The following is a 16,017-nucleotide window of genomic DNA, read 5'->3' as shown; positions in this document are numbered from 1 at the left end:
AGCTTAACCCACTGAGCCACCCTGGAGCCCCAATCCCTATTTATATTATTGGCTCTTCTCTCAACTAAATGAATTCCACATCTTACTGATGCTATTTTTTTCCCTCCATAGAGTTTTGTTATTTAAATTTTTTTCACATTAGATCCTGTCTGCTTATTTGTAGTTTTACTTTGGAAATGTTTTATTCCAGTCTGTTATTTTCTTGGGGATATAATGTGGTGGAATGAGGGGATGAGCTGGGTTTGATAGCAGATTACCTTCGAGATTCTTGTCTCAGACTCTGTTACCAAGTATGCTCTGCCCTGGGAGTGCATCTATCTGGGTTTTCAAGCATCCGTCCATGGATGAGGTCAGTATGGATCACAAGAAAGATGCAAAGCTGAAGGGTCCTCTGGTCATTTAATGTTTATATATCTCTTCTGGTGATTAGCTGCAAGTCTCTTGTTTCCCTCTCTCTCTCTTCTACTTCATCATTAAGATATTTAAGAAATGGGAATCAGGGATGAAGGAATAATAGTACCTACATAGTGCCTCCTGTGGCCGTCTTCCTTGCCAACCAACCTCACTCTTCCATGGCCCACCCACACCTCTGCTCCTTTGTTCTCCAGCAAATGATCATTTATTTGGCTTTTAGGGATCCTCTTTCTTACTCTCAAGGAAATCTGGCTACATATGTGACTCCTTTCATTGTCTTCCTTTGATGAAGTCCAAGCTTTGCTGAATGTGGCAGATACTGGTTTTAGACTGTTTTATTTAGAATAATATTAGCTTCCCTAGCAACAATTTTACCACCAATTTTTAATGATTAAGCATGATATAAGTTCACTTCTCATTTACACAGAGTCTGATGCAGATGTTTCTGGTCAATGGGCAGCCTGCCACATGGTGATTCAGGGGTCTGCACTTCTATTTTGTGGGGTCTTAGAGGCCTCTCTATCCAGCAAGAGGAAGGGGAGAGAGAAGGAGAAGAGAAGGAATCTTAACCATCCCTTAGCCCCCCGGCCCAGAAATGACATAGATCACTTTTATTCACACTCCAACTATGAGAACTAGTCACATGGCTCAATGAAACACAATGGAAAGCCTGGGAAATGTGGTCCTGCTTGGGCGGCTGTTCCCTACCCACTCCTCGCTATTATGGAAAGACAAGAATGAACTCTGGCAAGCAGTTAACCATCTCAGCCCCATAGTGATTTCCTAATTGAAGATGGAATTTTCTTTACTACTTTAATTCTTCATTCTTTGTGTTTCAGAAAAGGGAGTACAGTAAACATCTCATAACCTATTTACACATCTGTCTCTCCTATACTAATCTGTGGTCTCCTCTAAATGAGAGCCATGACTTAACCTTTTGATATTTTCCAGCTCCCAGCATGATGGCTGACATGGAATAGATGCTCAATAAATTCTTCCTGGAAGAAAGAATGAATTCCTGTCTGGGTAAAAAATGCTTTCCCCACCTTCCTCATTCTCAACTTAATCTTCAATCCCCTTTTTGTTTTCAGGGCTGCTCCATTTTCTCTTCTCCACTTTCTCTTCCTTTCATGGTTTGGCTCAAGACTTGTCTCTTCTGTCTCCTTGCACTGATTCAACCCTCCCCTGGGTGAGGTCTGGTTAGAGCTTGGTCTGTGGCTCAGCAGACTTCTTGCTGCCAAGGCAACATTTACCAATGTGTCTCCTTGCAGCTTGGCTGTAAGATTTGACACTGGAGAAAGAAAATCTCTCTGTCTGGGGAAACAGAACTCACTGGAGAGGATGCCAGGTGTGCTACCACTCCAGCTGGTGCTAAAAGTCACGGACATTAAGTGGGACTAGGGTGTGGATCAAACACATGTGAGGGAGGAAAAGACTGACGAAGGAAATGACTCTTCCCTGCTTTAAATGCCTTGACCAGGCACTATATTCAAATTTACTTCTTATAGCTGGTTCCTTTTTCAAAGTGGATAGTTCCCAGAAAGGGGCATCAATAGAAAAATAGTAGACTAGACAGCTAAGAGCTTGTCGTTAGAATCCAATACACCTATGTTTAAGTCCTGCCCTGCCATTTACTGACTGTATGAACTTGGACAAATTATTTAAGCAATTTGAGATTCAGTTTCTTCATCAATAACATTGATAAAATAATATCTATCTTGCAGGGTTGTTACGAAGATGAATTAAGTTCAATCTTAGACATGAAAGAGATATTCAATATGTATTGAATAAATAAACACCAAATATATATAAAGTTCTTAACATAGTACCTGGCATATTATAAACAATGATAGGCTAGATTTGCTTAGTTTACTGCAATAACAAAACCCCTAACACCTCATATCTGAAAAAAAAAAAAAAACTCAAGACTTATTTCTTGCTTATGCTACATGTCCACAGAAGGTCAGGTGGAGATTCTGCCCCAAGTAATCCTCAGTGGAACAGCCACCCTGTAAAATTTTTGTCACTCACTATTCATTAACAGGCAAAGAATATTTCTCATTCCTTTATTCTGAGTTTGATCATCTAGCTTACTTTAGTCAATGGGATGTTAAGGACCTCAAAGGAAGTAGAAACTTGAACAAGCACTTGTATATTTCTGCTTGAGCTCTTATAACTCTGCAGTCAACACAAGAACATGCCTGAATTAGCTGACGAAGCAAGAGAGATATGTGTAGTGGAGCCAAGATATCCCAGTTACTCAGTCAAGGCTACCCTAAATCAGCCCATACCTAGCTGACCCAAGACATCTGAGCAAGACCAGACAAGATCAAAAAGGCCTTTTAGCCAAACCCATCTGATGCCAGATGGATAAGCAATAACCAATTGCTCTTGTATACTGAGGTTTAGTAGTAATGGATAACTGTTACACACTGTCTTGGGCTCAAGCTCTCCAGTGCATAGGGCATTCCTCAGGAAAAAAAAACAATATGGTAGATTTTATTGAGGACTTCAAGGGAAAGTCTAAAGGGAGTTTAACATCACACAACATGATGAGTTTCCACTTAATATGGCTTTTCTCTTGTTTCTTTGGCTGGAATGCTAACCAAGGTTTCTCCTTTACTCTAAATTCACACAGGACACTATTCTGCCAGCTTATATCTATTCTTTTTCTCATCTGATCATCCCCTCTGTAAAATCTCATTCTTTCTTCCATAGAATAATTAGGACTTGTCCCAGATATTCAGGACCCAAGTACTTGGCAAGGTACTATTTGTGGGAACTACCCTCCTTAGAAGCCAGTGGTTTATAAATAATAATAATCTCTATTTTTCTTCATGACTCAAGGGAAGTCCTTTGAGGACAGTGATGGTGCATTATTAGTTCTGTTATCCTTAGTAAAGTTAAGGTAAGCTTAGTAAAGTTTAACAAAGTTCCTGGATCATTTTAGGCAGTTAGTAAATGGGTTTGGAAATATTCAATGTTATTTGAGTAATTTTAGAGCATCCATACCCTCAGTACTTCTCTTTAATGGGTAACTGAGAGCTAACTATTAAGAGTAAGCATTATTTATCCTCTGTGTACATGAGAAAGATATGAGAAATAGACTTATGTAAATACTCAGTGACATGAGATGGGAGAATGTGGATAATATGCTCCAAGATGGCAAGGTGACATTGTATCCATTTTATCCGTACATGGTCATGAGGCCCCAACAGGTCATTAAAGGTCCAAGGTCAGAAAGCCAAGAAGAGGTCAACTGAAGAAAATCATCTGGACCTCTTACTTTCTCCACTGAACCAGACATTGAGCCTTGGCACTGGACACTCTGAAACTTGGCCTGCCTTCACACAAAGCTTGGCCCAGGGTCTCCAATGGCTCCACTTAGCTTGGCGGGGCACACTGACAGAGTTGGCTCAGAAAGGCTCCAGCACAACACCCAAACTCAGCAGTGGTCCCACCACAGAACACTTGTTTTGGAGGCTTTACCTGACAGAGAGCAGTGCATGGACAACCCCCGGCATGTGCACTGAAGTTGGTTCTGACAACCCAGGGCTGCACATGGGCTGGTGGCTTCCCCTGAGCTAAGACCCACTGGGCTCAGTTCAGGAGAGAAGCTACTGCCAATGGGCAGGGAGATTTAGCATTCCACCCCTGCTCTTTTAATCCCCTATGTGCAGGAATGTTCCACTGCAGAGACAGCAGAACTAGTAGAGACAGGAGGTGGTGCCAAAAGGGAGGGAGTGATGGAGAAACAGATTTGTGGGGTTTAGGGGAGGGGAAGGGTAGTGGGTTAGGTTCTATCATGGACTGATTGTGTGACCTTGGTCACATCCCCTCTTGGGACCCCATTTCTTCATTTTCCAAAGATGAGTATAGACATATATTCATATACATATATATATGCATATGAATGATTCATCTCAGGATCAAGTTCTAAAATTATTTTTTTTAATTTTATTTATTTATTTGACAGAGAGAGAGATCACAGTAGACAGAGAGGCAGGCAGAAAGAGAGAGAGAGAGGGAAACAGGCAGGGAGCAGGGAGCCCGATGCGGGACTCGATCCCAGGACCCTGAGATCATGACCTGAGCCGAAGGCAGCGGCTTAACCCACTGAGCAACCCAGGTGCCCCAAGTTCTAAAATTCTAAGAGCTGTTTTGGTTGTGTAGTCTAAGGTGAGAATTTTGTTTTTAACATACAAGACCTCTCCAGATTTTTATATATGCACATTTGCAGGAAATAGTATCTCTTATTCAGATATCAGAGGGAGAGCCCACCCCTCAATTCAATTCTAGAATTTTAAGCACCTTGAAGCAAGGCCTATGACTCACACTGCCAAGCACATAGAATTCTTCTAATGTCAGAAATAGAGGGGCACTTAGAGGTCATCCAGTCCAATCTTCCCAGTTTTAGATGGACACTGACCAGAGATAGGAAGTTATTTTCTCAACGTCATACAACAAGTCTCAGACCCACAATTCAGAATCTATCATTCCCAAATAAAACTGTTTTTTAATATTTAAAATTTTCTGCAATTCCAAGGCTAAAATCCAAGACTTCCAGATCTTTTAAAACAGGTTTGCTCTTTCCTCCTTAGAACAATTTTCAGGGTTAACTCAGATTGACCAAGGAGACTCTGAGAGTCTTAGGCTTATGTGAAATCTGTATAATCCAAAGGCATAAGTGTCCCTTGGGGCTTCTGAAGATTTCCCCCAAGCAGCCCAAGTCTTGGAAAGCAGCCACCCTGGAAGGAATGTTGCCTCCTGCATAGTTGGTCCCAATTCCAGCCCCAGGATAGGACATAAGACCCAAGTTGACATGACACAAGCCCTATTATGAACAAGAGGGTCACGACCCTCTCCTGATGACTAACATGCTAATTTGAAAAGTCTGCCTGCAACTAGAAAAACAAACAAGAACAATGAAGCTTAAGGCAACCTTTTAGACAACCAGGAGGCAATGCAAATCTCAAAGCATGCAAGGAGTCCCTGACCATCATTGTCCGTTTCACAAACACCAGCTAAGGCCTGCTATGTGCAACAAATGTGCCAGGTACTTTGGGGAGATACAAAAGAAAAACAAACCAAGCCTGATCCCCCAAACCTCAGAACTTGGGGATTAGACAAACACTTATACGGCTAATGCTTCCAGGCACTAAGTGAAAAACATCTCATCCATCCTCTGTAGCTTTAAATACTATAGAATTATTAAGCAACTCCAGCTTAGATCCTTCTTTTGAGTTCCAGACCAGAATCCTACACAGCATCACTGCTTGAATGTCTCACACACAACATAACTTTTCAAACAGAACTCATGGTCTTTCACCTCAAATTTTCATTGTTCTATTTGATACATAACACTATAACTTACTCAGTTGCTTATTCCAGAAATGAGAGTCATCCTTGATAATTACTTGTCCCTCATCAACCCCTTACATTTAATCAATCACTGAGTCCTATAAATTCAAAACATTTTAAATATGACTCCACTTGTCCCATCTTAACTGCTGCTTCCCTGAATGTTCGTTAACAGAATCTCTTGTCTCAACAGACTCAGAATTGGCCATTTGCAACCCACTATCACTTCCATTCGCCACAGAGCAGTGAGACTAATTTTTTTCAAATATAAATTTGATTTGGTCACAATCCTGCTTAAAACGTCTCAGTGGAGACTTGTGATTCCACCTCTGAAAGGTTTAACTGTTATAGAAATTGCCTTAGCACCATAAACAAATAGAAAACTGGACAAAACATATAAAACAATGGTTTTCAGACATTGGACAATAGGCAGGATTGTGATAGGTAGGTAGTGACAATAGGTAGGACTGTGATCCCTGAGAAAAAAGCAGCAAATAGGGTGAGCCCTATCATTCTCCGAGTTTTTTGGAGCCAGTTCCCAAGCTGCAGCACAGGGAGGGGAACTGAAACAGAACCTGACTGAGTTAAGGAGACAGAGACTGAAGTTAGAGGATGCTGAGGCTAGAACTTATGGGCAGGACACTTGAAGAAGAAGGCACTGTACACACACACACACACACACACACACACACACAGAAAGAGAGAGAATCCCCACATCTTCAAAGGAATTCCTTGAGTCTTTGATTGAATACTGACCTGAGCACACATGAGAGGAAGCTACCAGATAATGGGGGGGAAAACACTGGAGAGCAGCAGGCCAAACAATTCCTAGAGCTCACAAAAGTATGGGAATAATTTATATTCTGGACAGCCCAAAGCAGAGAAAACTTGTAATTCAGAAGCAATGAATAGAGTCCTTAAAGGTATAATACCTTAATAACAGAGACTAAATTAGTCCCCAAATAAATGCTGATATGTCATAAGAAACTCCCTGAAAGATAAAACTGATCTTAAGTTATTTAATTGCTCACTAGCACAAAATCCAATGCTCTTGAAATACGTACAACAAAATCCAGCACCCAATAACAAAAAAATCACAAAGTCTGTTATCCAATAAAAAATGATCAGTTAACCAAAGAAGCAGGAATATATAAGTGGTACCCAGGAGAAAAACCAATCAATACTATCAGATCTAGAAATGATAGAGATGTTTGAATTAGTAGACATGGAATGCTAAAAAGTTATTATAAATCATATATATATGTGTATATATATAAAATAAGTCATATATATATAAGTCATATATCATATATCTCCAAAGATACAAAGAAAAATATGAATGTGATGAAGAAATAGATGGACTATGTAAATAGGATGTACTTGAAACTTACAGCATGAAAAACACAGTATCTTAAATGAAAAAATATATTAAATAGGATTAAGAGCAGATTATAACTGCAGAAGAAAAGATTGGTGAACTTGAAGATGTAGCAACAGAAGCTATGTAGTTTAAAGCACAGAAAGAAAAGAAGACAGCAGTGCCCCAGTAAGCCATGAGACAGTATCATGCAGTCCAATATATGTGTAACTGGAATCCCTGAAGAGATGAGTACAAGAAAATATTTAAAAATTAGTAGTGAGGGAAATTGGAAGGGGAGGTAAACCATGAGAGACTATGGACTCTGAAAAACAATCTGAGGGCTTTGAAGGGGCGGTGAGGGGGAGGTTGGGAGAACCAGGTAGTGGGTATTAGGGAAGGCATGGATTGCATGGAGCACTGGGTGTGGTACAAAAACAATGAATACTGTTACGCTGAAAAGAAATAAAAAATTAAAAAAAAATTAGTAGACAAACTTTCCAAATTTGACAGAAATTTTAAGCACAAGAAGCTCAATGAACTTCAAATAGAAAAAACAAACAAACCATAAAGGCAACCTTACTGGGGAACTTAAAATTAAATTGCAGAAAACCAGGGAAAAAGAGGAAATTTAAGAAGCAGAGAAGAAAACCAATGATGTACTATACCTTGACCAATTAGATTTAAAATTAAAAAGAGAGAGAGAGAGAGAGATTGAGAGAGAGAGAAGCAGAGAAGAAAGAGACCTTCAGTACAGAGGGACAAAAAAGCAGAATAACAGCAGAAGCCCTGCGGGCTGGAAGTAGTGTGGGACAATTCAGCACCCAAGATGCGTAATGAACTCAGTTCCAGAGTCCCTCAAATGATGCAAGTTCAGGATCCATGAGCGGATACAGATATGTCTTTCCACCTCCTCAGGAACTGGGGGCACTTGCCACACAACTGGTCAGGGACTCGTGGTAGTGTAAATCAGGAAAAACCCAGGACCTATGAAGAAAACCTGAGTCATCGCTTTTGCCTCTAGACCTCAACTCAGAACCACTGTGATTCCGAGAAGCATGGGACTCTACATTCCTTTTTCCAAATACTTCTTGCTTAGACACTCAGAATCTTCTCTCTTCCTAGTCAACCATGCTGTGAGGCGTTCCCTTTGCTCAAGGCCACCGGGATCAAAAAGAGATGTAGGGTGTTGAGTCTCACACTGACCAGGGTTCACTTTTGGGCTTTCTTATTTGTCCGTTTGCCTCCAGGTAAGTAAACCTTATCTTCCAGAAACTTGGTATAATTTCCTGTGAACTGGGGAGAACAGACCTGCCTTGGAGGCTTCTGTGATGCCCAAACAAGATAAATGGGAGGGCTCCACAGGAAATAAGAGCATTTTCCCTTTCTCTTCTCTTTAGCAAGTAGCTCCAAGTGCTATCGTTGTGTTGCTCTCTCCCTATTAATAATCTTGGGGGACAGTGCTTTAAGTCCTGGGCTCCACACTGGGCTGGTGGGGAAGAAGCCTGGAGGCATTGTGTCTAATTTTCATAATTGCCCCTGGGCCAGTCTCATTATCTATAAAATGGGCACAACTGCACCTACCTCAAAGGGCCATGTGAGCTTTAGGAGGGGTTATGCCTGTGAAAACACTGTACATTGACAGTGCTCTGCAAGACAGGTGAGAAACTAACATTTAGAACCATTAAATGATCTTTTCAGGATCTCCCCATCTGTTGTATGATATCTTATGACTCATATCTGAAAAAAAGGATTGTTATTATATATGAATGAGAGCCAATTACATATAGTTGCTGCTAATGTCTCATAATACAAGAGAAATATCTGCCATTCATGGAGCATGTCATCTGTGGCAGGCAGTGGCGTGCCCAGCTCTGGAGTGACTGATACCATCAACAGATGCAGAGTATTTGTCACTGACATTGTTGAGAAATGTTGATGGGTGGGGATCATAAGAAGCAGACCCAGATTTTAGCTGGCTTTATAATGGCTTGTAAGTTATCTAGAGGCAGTGCGGCCCATTTTGGCCTGCACTCCAGGTGGACCATTCCCACTGTACTTAGAGCTCTACTGGTAGTAGGCTGTGTGGCAGTGATGCCAGAAAGATGATTTCATTTAATATTCATGCCAACCCTGGGAGAGAGGTATGTATGCTTCTCCTTTGCTTATTTACAACTATGAAAACTGAGGTGCAGCAAAAGACCCTTTCCCAAGGTCACCCACTTACTAATTCCAGGCAACACAACTTTAAAACTATCCCAGCTGAGGCTTTGATGGTCTCAAGGAAGCACAAAGAAGTGGTGTCCTACCAAGGCTCTTGTCTTGTGCAGAGGCTGGGTGAGTGTGCTGCTGAGCCTATCTCATAGAAGCAGCTTGTGTGAGGCAGAAATTGACCTTCGCCATGCTTGTCTCCCTCTGCTTCTAAGAATCCTCCCTCCACAGAGCCAGGATGCCCACACTTTAAAAAACATTAAAAAGGAGCAGGGTGCAGGTTTCATTGTGAGGAGCTCTGGTCAACACTTGTGCCCTCCTCAAGGAAGCCATGCCCTTGCCTGAGCAGCTCTGGCTAAAGGGTGACCTCATGCTGCAGGAATTTCATCGCGGGTTGTATAGCCCAGATGGAGCTGCTTTGGGTGACCATGCGTGGGTCCGTCCTGGAAGAGGGAAGCCCCCAGGCTCTGCTGGGCAGTAGGGGCCAGCTCCTGCCTTGTGGGAGCAAGCAGAGGGTAAGAGATGTGGTGACGCCAAGGTCAGGGGGCAGCATGGCTCTGGTCACACTGTGGTCAGGGCAAATAGGCCTCCTGGAAATGTCCCAGCTGTGGCTTTGTTCTATGCTCTTGGGAAATGGCTGCTTGCAGGCCCTTCCAGACCGAAAGACACGGCAATTTTCTAGATAATTCAGGCTTCCAAACCTCTCTCTCTCTCTGCCTTTATTCCAATTATTCAGGGTTCTTGTGGGAATTCTGAGGAACGACTTGCACTGCATAAACTGTGAACCAAGAATAGGAACCAACCACTTGACTGGTCGAATTCTTAACCAAACCCCAATATTAATTTCCTATAAACGCAATTCAGATGGAATCAACTTTGTTTTTGTTTTTAGACAAAAACCAAACCCAACTGGATCAGTTGGAACCTGAATCAACCCACTATGTGTTCTAAAATTAATGGACCAAAACAAAATTGGAAAATGAAAACATCTTTGAGTGAAAACACCATTTCATCAGCCTTGTTGGACTAGGATATTTTATGTTTTTTAAAAATGGGAAAAAATCCAAATACAGAAATAATAATTATGCATTGAAAAACATTCAGAAAAAGTGAAACAGTATAAAGATGAGTATCATCTGCAATTTCACCACTGGGATATTTCCATAACTTTTTTCAATGTGCTTTTTGCCCTTTTTTACATAAATGTGATTATTTATGGAATAATAAATATTTGATCATCTCCCTTTTGTTAAGAATATCTCATAGAAAAATTCCACATCAACATTTAGAAAGCCACATCATTATTTTTAATGGTAGCAAAGTATTCATTAGATATATCCTGGTTTATTTCCCTGATTCTCTCTTGGTAGTTAACTTAGGCTACTTCCATTATTTTACTTTTACAAATAATGATTCAATGAATGGCTTTGCTCATAAATCTTTGCATTCTGGGCTGAGAAATCACTGAAGGGTTTCTAAGTCAAAGAATATACATATTTTTTACTTTTCACATATATCCAGATTTTCCCCCAGGAAGGTCATAACAATTTTCACTCCCACCATCAGTGGGTAAAAAATGCTGGTTTCCTCATATCCTGCCTGCCACTGACATGCTGAAGATGTCTGTTACTCTATCTGTCCTTCCAAAACTCTAGAGGGAATGGTTTCACCCACACCATAGGGTGACTAACTGTCCCAGTTTGTTCAGAATTGAGGAGGGTCTTGAGACATAATTCAGTTTTAAAACCTGGAAAGTGCCAAGCAAACTGAGATGAGTAGGTCACTGTACCCTGGCCAGCTGTGTAGCCAGGACTTTTACGAGAGCCCGAAATGCTCCAGTGCTGAGTTTAGCTATAGGTGATTGGACCGGGAATGGATATCTGGGCCCAGGGTGTCTAATCACATTGCATGAAGGAATCATCTGAAGTCAATCCGACTTCTTTTAGGAATTTGCTTTGGGAACAGGGAAGGAATGTATCAATGAGCAGTGGGAAATAGGTCTGAAAGTTCATTAAAGAAAGAGTGGACGACAGAGATCAGTTAGTGAAGTATTGGCTGAAGTAACAAGGGAGGGAAAATTAGGAATAAGGAACTGGTCATAAGAAGCAGAGAGAGGAGCAGAGAAACAAGATTCTTCAATGTTCTTGCACTTCCCAAGGACTTTCTTGTTCGTTCATCTCTAGATTCCTGTGCAAGTATCCTCAAAAATAATAGCTTATGCCCTCTTAGAAACTCCCCTGAAGGAATATCAGTTCTTTGCAAGTGAAGAGACTTGTTCAATACTCCTGGTTATTACCCATCATTTTCATCTTCAATCAACCTGATTGGCCAAAGTGGACTTCTCATTTAATCTCATTAAAAGTTGCATATCTTGCATAAGACCAAGTTTAAACATCTTCTTGGAAATTCATGCTTCCAGGATTTAGTCTGTGGACCAGGCGCAAGTGAAGAATAAGGTACAAGGCAAGAATTGCTAGATCCTCTGATGGGGTATCCCATGTCAGCTCTTCATTTTGGCAAACTGCCTCTCCTTTCCAGCATAGAATCTGGCCTGGTAACTTGCCTGTGGTCATGTAGACTCCCACCCTACCTCCTGGTCCTTCTGGCTTTTTTTTTTCAGCATAACAGTATTCATTGTTTTTGCACCACACCCAGTGCTCCATGCAATCTGTGCCCTCTCTAATACCCACCACCAGGTTCCCCCAACCTCCCACCCCCGCCCCTTCAAACCCTTCAAATTGTTTTTCAGAGTCCATAGTCTCTCATGGTTCACCTCCCCTTCTAATTTCTCCCAACTCCCTTCTCCTCTCTAACTCCCCTTGTCCTCCATGCTATTTGTTATGCTCCACAAATAAGTGAAACCATATGATAATTGACTCTCTCTGCTTGACTTATTTCACTCAGCATAATCTCTTCCAGTCCCGTCCATGTTGATACAAAAGTTGGGTATTCATCCTTTCTGATGGAGAGGCATAATACTCCATGGTGTATATGGACCACATCTTCCTTATCCATTCGTCCATGGAAGGGCATCTTGGTTCTTTCCACAGTTTGGCAACCGTGGCCATCCTTCTGGCTTTTTAACCCCAGTCAGATAATCTCACCCAGTGTAGCCCTTGCTTTTCTTTCTGCCCTGATTGGCTCACTTGATGTGACTTTCTCCTCCCCATACACTCTTCATAGAATTACTATTTTATTTTCCACATAGGACATACCACAATTTCATATGACATGATTGATTTTTATTGTTTTTCTCCCCCAACAAGATGTAAGCTCCTTGGAACTTGTCTACTAAGTTTTGCTCACTGTAGTCTCACTGTCAAGGACAATGCCTTCCATGTGAGCAGGTACTGAGTGACTGAGTTAATTCATGATGGGAAGAAAAGTCACTGCTGCAAAGGGGGGTTGGTCTTACCAGGGTCAGCCTGAATGGGGCAGGTATGAGCTCCTTAGCTAATAAGTCTGTGATTTGAGGTTCTGATGTATTTCCTAGGACATCTGGTGTGGTTCGTCAGTTCAAAACCTTCAGGGTCTTCCCACTGCACTTGGAATACCCTTAGCTAATAAAGTTAGCTCTTCTTTGGTGGAAAAGTAATCAGCCCTCAGTTATCCAAAATAAGTTTGGGTTTCAGTTCAAAGGCAGTGAGTTGTGAAGACCCTTTATGCTAAGGGAAGGAATCACCTAGGGACCAAGCAGCTCAGGCACTGGTCTAACATTCTGCAACTGACTGCTGTGTGACTCTGGACAGGCCACTTTCCCTTTGTAGGCCTCAGTTTCCTCATCCTTAAAGTGAACGTGGGCCTCAGTCTCTTCATCCTTAAAATAGATCTGGCTGGTCTGACTGGAACAGGGGTTTGGAGAGGATCAGGGAGAAAGGCTACTCCAAGCAGGGCCTTTCCATATCATTTTCAGTGGTTTTCAATCCTGGCTTCAGGTTAGAATTGCCCCAGGGAGAGGATTGAGCTCAGGTACCAGCATTTTTTCTTAAGTACCCTGGAGATTCTGAAATCTATGATTTTCTGCAGTGTAAACCCATGGCAGATGATAAGTAGGAAGAAGACAAGATGTGGGCCAGCTGAAATTTTCTAACTTTTCTACTATTTTCTAGAAGTAACCTTTCTATTATTTTCTAGAAGTGTTATTGGCAATTCTGGATGACTAGATTCTAAGTATAAAGCTCATGACCTGTCCACTAGTCATTTAACAAACCTTTCTACAATTACTTAAATCTTATTGCAGATATTCCCCCATTAGACATTGTAATCCCTGATTGAGACGGGCTTTGTGCTGCCACTTCCTGACCATGTGAAGTTGGGAAAATTCTTTGATCTTTTGTTTCCTCATTTGCAAAATGTGGGCAGTATTTATAGCTTTTCCAGTGTTGTAAGAATTAAATGTATACAAATCACCAACATCTTGCTGAGCACACAGCAGAGGCTCAATTAATATAAGTTCCTCTGAATCATGTCCCTTGGCATTAGGGTTAAGTATCTTTGCACAGGACAAGTAACCCCATAAAATGTTCTGTAGAACACTGCTTCCCCATGATACTTCCCACCAGAGGACAAAGGAATGCTATGTTCAATTACATTAGGAAAACCTGCATGCCATACTCTCTTCTTGAAGTGGTATTTAGTAATGTGCTAGTAAGCCAGCTCTCTGAAAGAAAAACAAAACCCCAGATTTGTAATGTTTGCTGATTTCTGTGGTGTAAATACTCCCACCATGGCCAATTTAAGTTACCAATGTTGCATCATTAAATTTATTGAGAGGAGATGTGCAGAATTGGCTTCCTTGAGCTGGAAGGTGCTGGCTCCAACACACTACTAAAATAATTGTTAGCATGTTATAGTTTCTGATATGTCCTATAATAAATAAGCCTGTTTAACCTTACTTAGCTCAGCATTTTCCAAATATATTAGACTATGGAACCCTCTTCTCTCATAATACCTCTTGATATCCCATGGAACCGGTGTTACTGGGAACACACTTTGGGAACTACTGGTGTGTGTATGTTCAAAAAATTCATCAATATGCCATCATTTAAAAAAGTATAAGTGAGGTCTACTTAATTAGGGGTAGTGTACAAGGAGAGGAGTGCAGAGAAGAAAAGCCACAGCTCCTATCTTTAGAGAGGAGACATACATAAAGTAATTGGTGAACAACAGCTGAGCCAGAGCTGAGGAGTACATTGAGGCTTTGATGCTCAGTGTGAAGAATGGGCTCTTGGGGGGGGGGGGTGGAGAATAGGGAGGGCCCTCTGCTGGAGGTAGCCTTCAGCTAAGGCTGACAGCAAGGGGGGGCTTGCAGCAGGAGGGAACAGGGGTTTGGAGAAGATCAGGGAGAGAGGCTACTCCAAGCAGGCAGAGCTTGAATGGAGGCCTGAACAATGTAATGAGCATGTGGTTGGTACCCTGCCCCCATCTCATCTAATTTCCTTCCGGGTCTTACCTGGAGCACCCATGGTCTAAGAAAGAACTTTGGTCTTTCTTAGATGATCTCAACCCTTTGCAGCCCTTCCTTGTCTGCCTCCTTGGGCATGTTTCTGTGTGTCTATCTCTTTGATATGTCTGTGTGTATGTGTGTCTAAATGTCTGCAATTCAGAGGGCTCCCTAGGTAACAAGTTTCTCGGTGGAACCCCTAGAGGTCTTGAGAGTTTAGTTCTCTTTGGTGTGAGAACGTGTTGGAGCCCAACCAAGAACCAAACTCCATACTGAAGGAGAAGGCTCTTCCTCCTTCCCAGGGGCAAAGATACTATGTTTACCTTGGAGCACCATGTGGAGCTGAAGTTAGTCCCATCAAGTAATAATAACAGTTGTTATTTTATTTAAAAAAATGTGGTAACATATACATATATAAAATTTACCATTTTACCCATTTTTAAGTGTACAGTTCAGCGGCCTTAAGTTCATTCACCTTGTTGTGTAACCATCACCATTGTCCAACTTTGGGGCTTTTTCATTTCCCCAAGCTAAAACTCTGTCCCTATTAACTACTTGCTCTCCCTTTGCCTCTCCTGATACTACTTATTGACAACTCCGTAGCACCTACGTACTAAGAAGTTTACATAAATCAATTCATTTAATCCTAATATAATCTTACAAAGTAACCATCTCCACTTTAAATAATGAACGAAAAGATGAAGAAATGGTTTAGCAATTTGCCCCAAGGTCATAGCGCTAGGAACAGCAAAGCCAGTATGTGAAGTCACTAAGATCCAACCCCTGAGCCCATGATGTGCTACCTCCTATTTATCTCAGGCCTAAGGCTGCACTCATTCCAGACTCATTAAGAAAAAAGACCCCTGTAAGGGTCCTTAAGTCTTCTGAGTGCATGAGGGCTAGAACCCTTCAGCCTTTGGGGATCAGCTCTTGAAACCATCCCTCCCTCCCATATCAGATGATCAAGCCCCCAGCAGAGTGGATCTGGGCTATTCCGACCACCCCAAGAAGTGAGGGCTGTGCATACGGCTGGGAAGGATTCTGCCTCTGTGAGAATTGTCAGCTAGAAATGTCTGGGACAGAGTGGGACTAGGTCTGGCAGTCACAGCCTCTGAGGTGGCTCTTATTCTGGGGGTGGTGGTGGTGGTGGGTTAAGGGTGATGTCAGACTTGGAAGAGCTGAGGGCCAGGGCCAAGGAAGTGATTGGCAAGACAAGCTCTTGGCAGAGATG

At 41.8% G+C, this 16,017-nt stretch overlaps 1 protein-coding gene across 4 annotated transcripts in view; it reads right to left on the bottom strand.

Annotated features, from left to right (window-relative positions):
* The window catches only part of SYN3 (synapsin III), a 453,379-nt gene that overhangs the window by 155,502 nt on the left and 281,860 nt on the right, over window positions 1-16,017 (bottom strand). The window lies entirely within an intron of this gene.

This window comes from Mustela nivalis, assembly GCF_964662115.1.
Source record: "Mustela nivalis genome assembly, chromosome: 7".
Classification (NCBI taxonomy): Eukaryota; Metazoa; Chordata; class Mammalia; order Carnivora; family Mustelidae; genus Mustela; species Mustela nivalis.
This window is presented reverse-complemented; position numbering and strand designations above follow the sequence as displayed.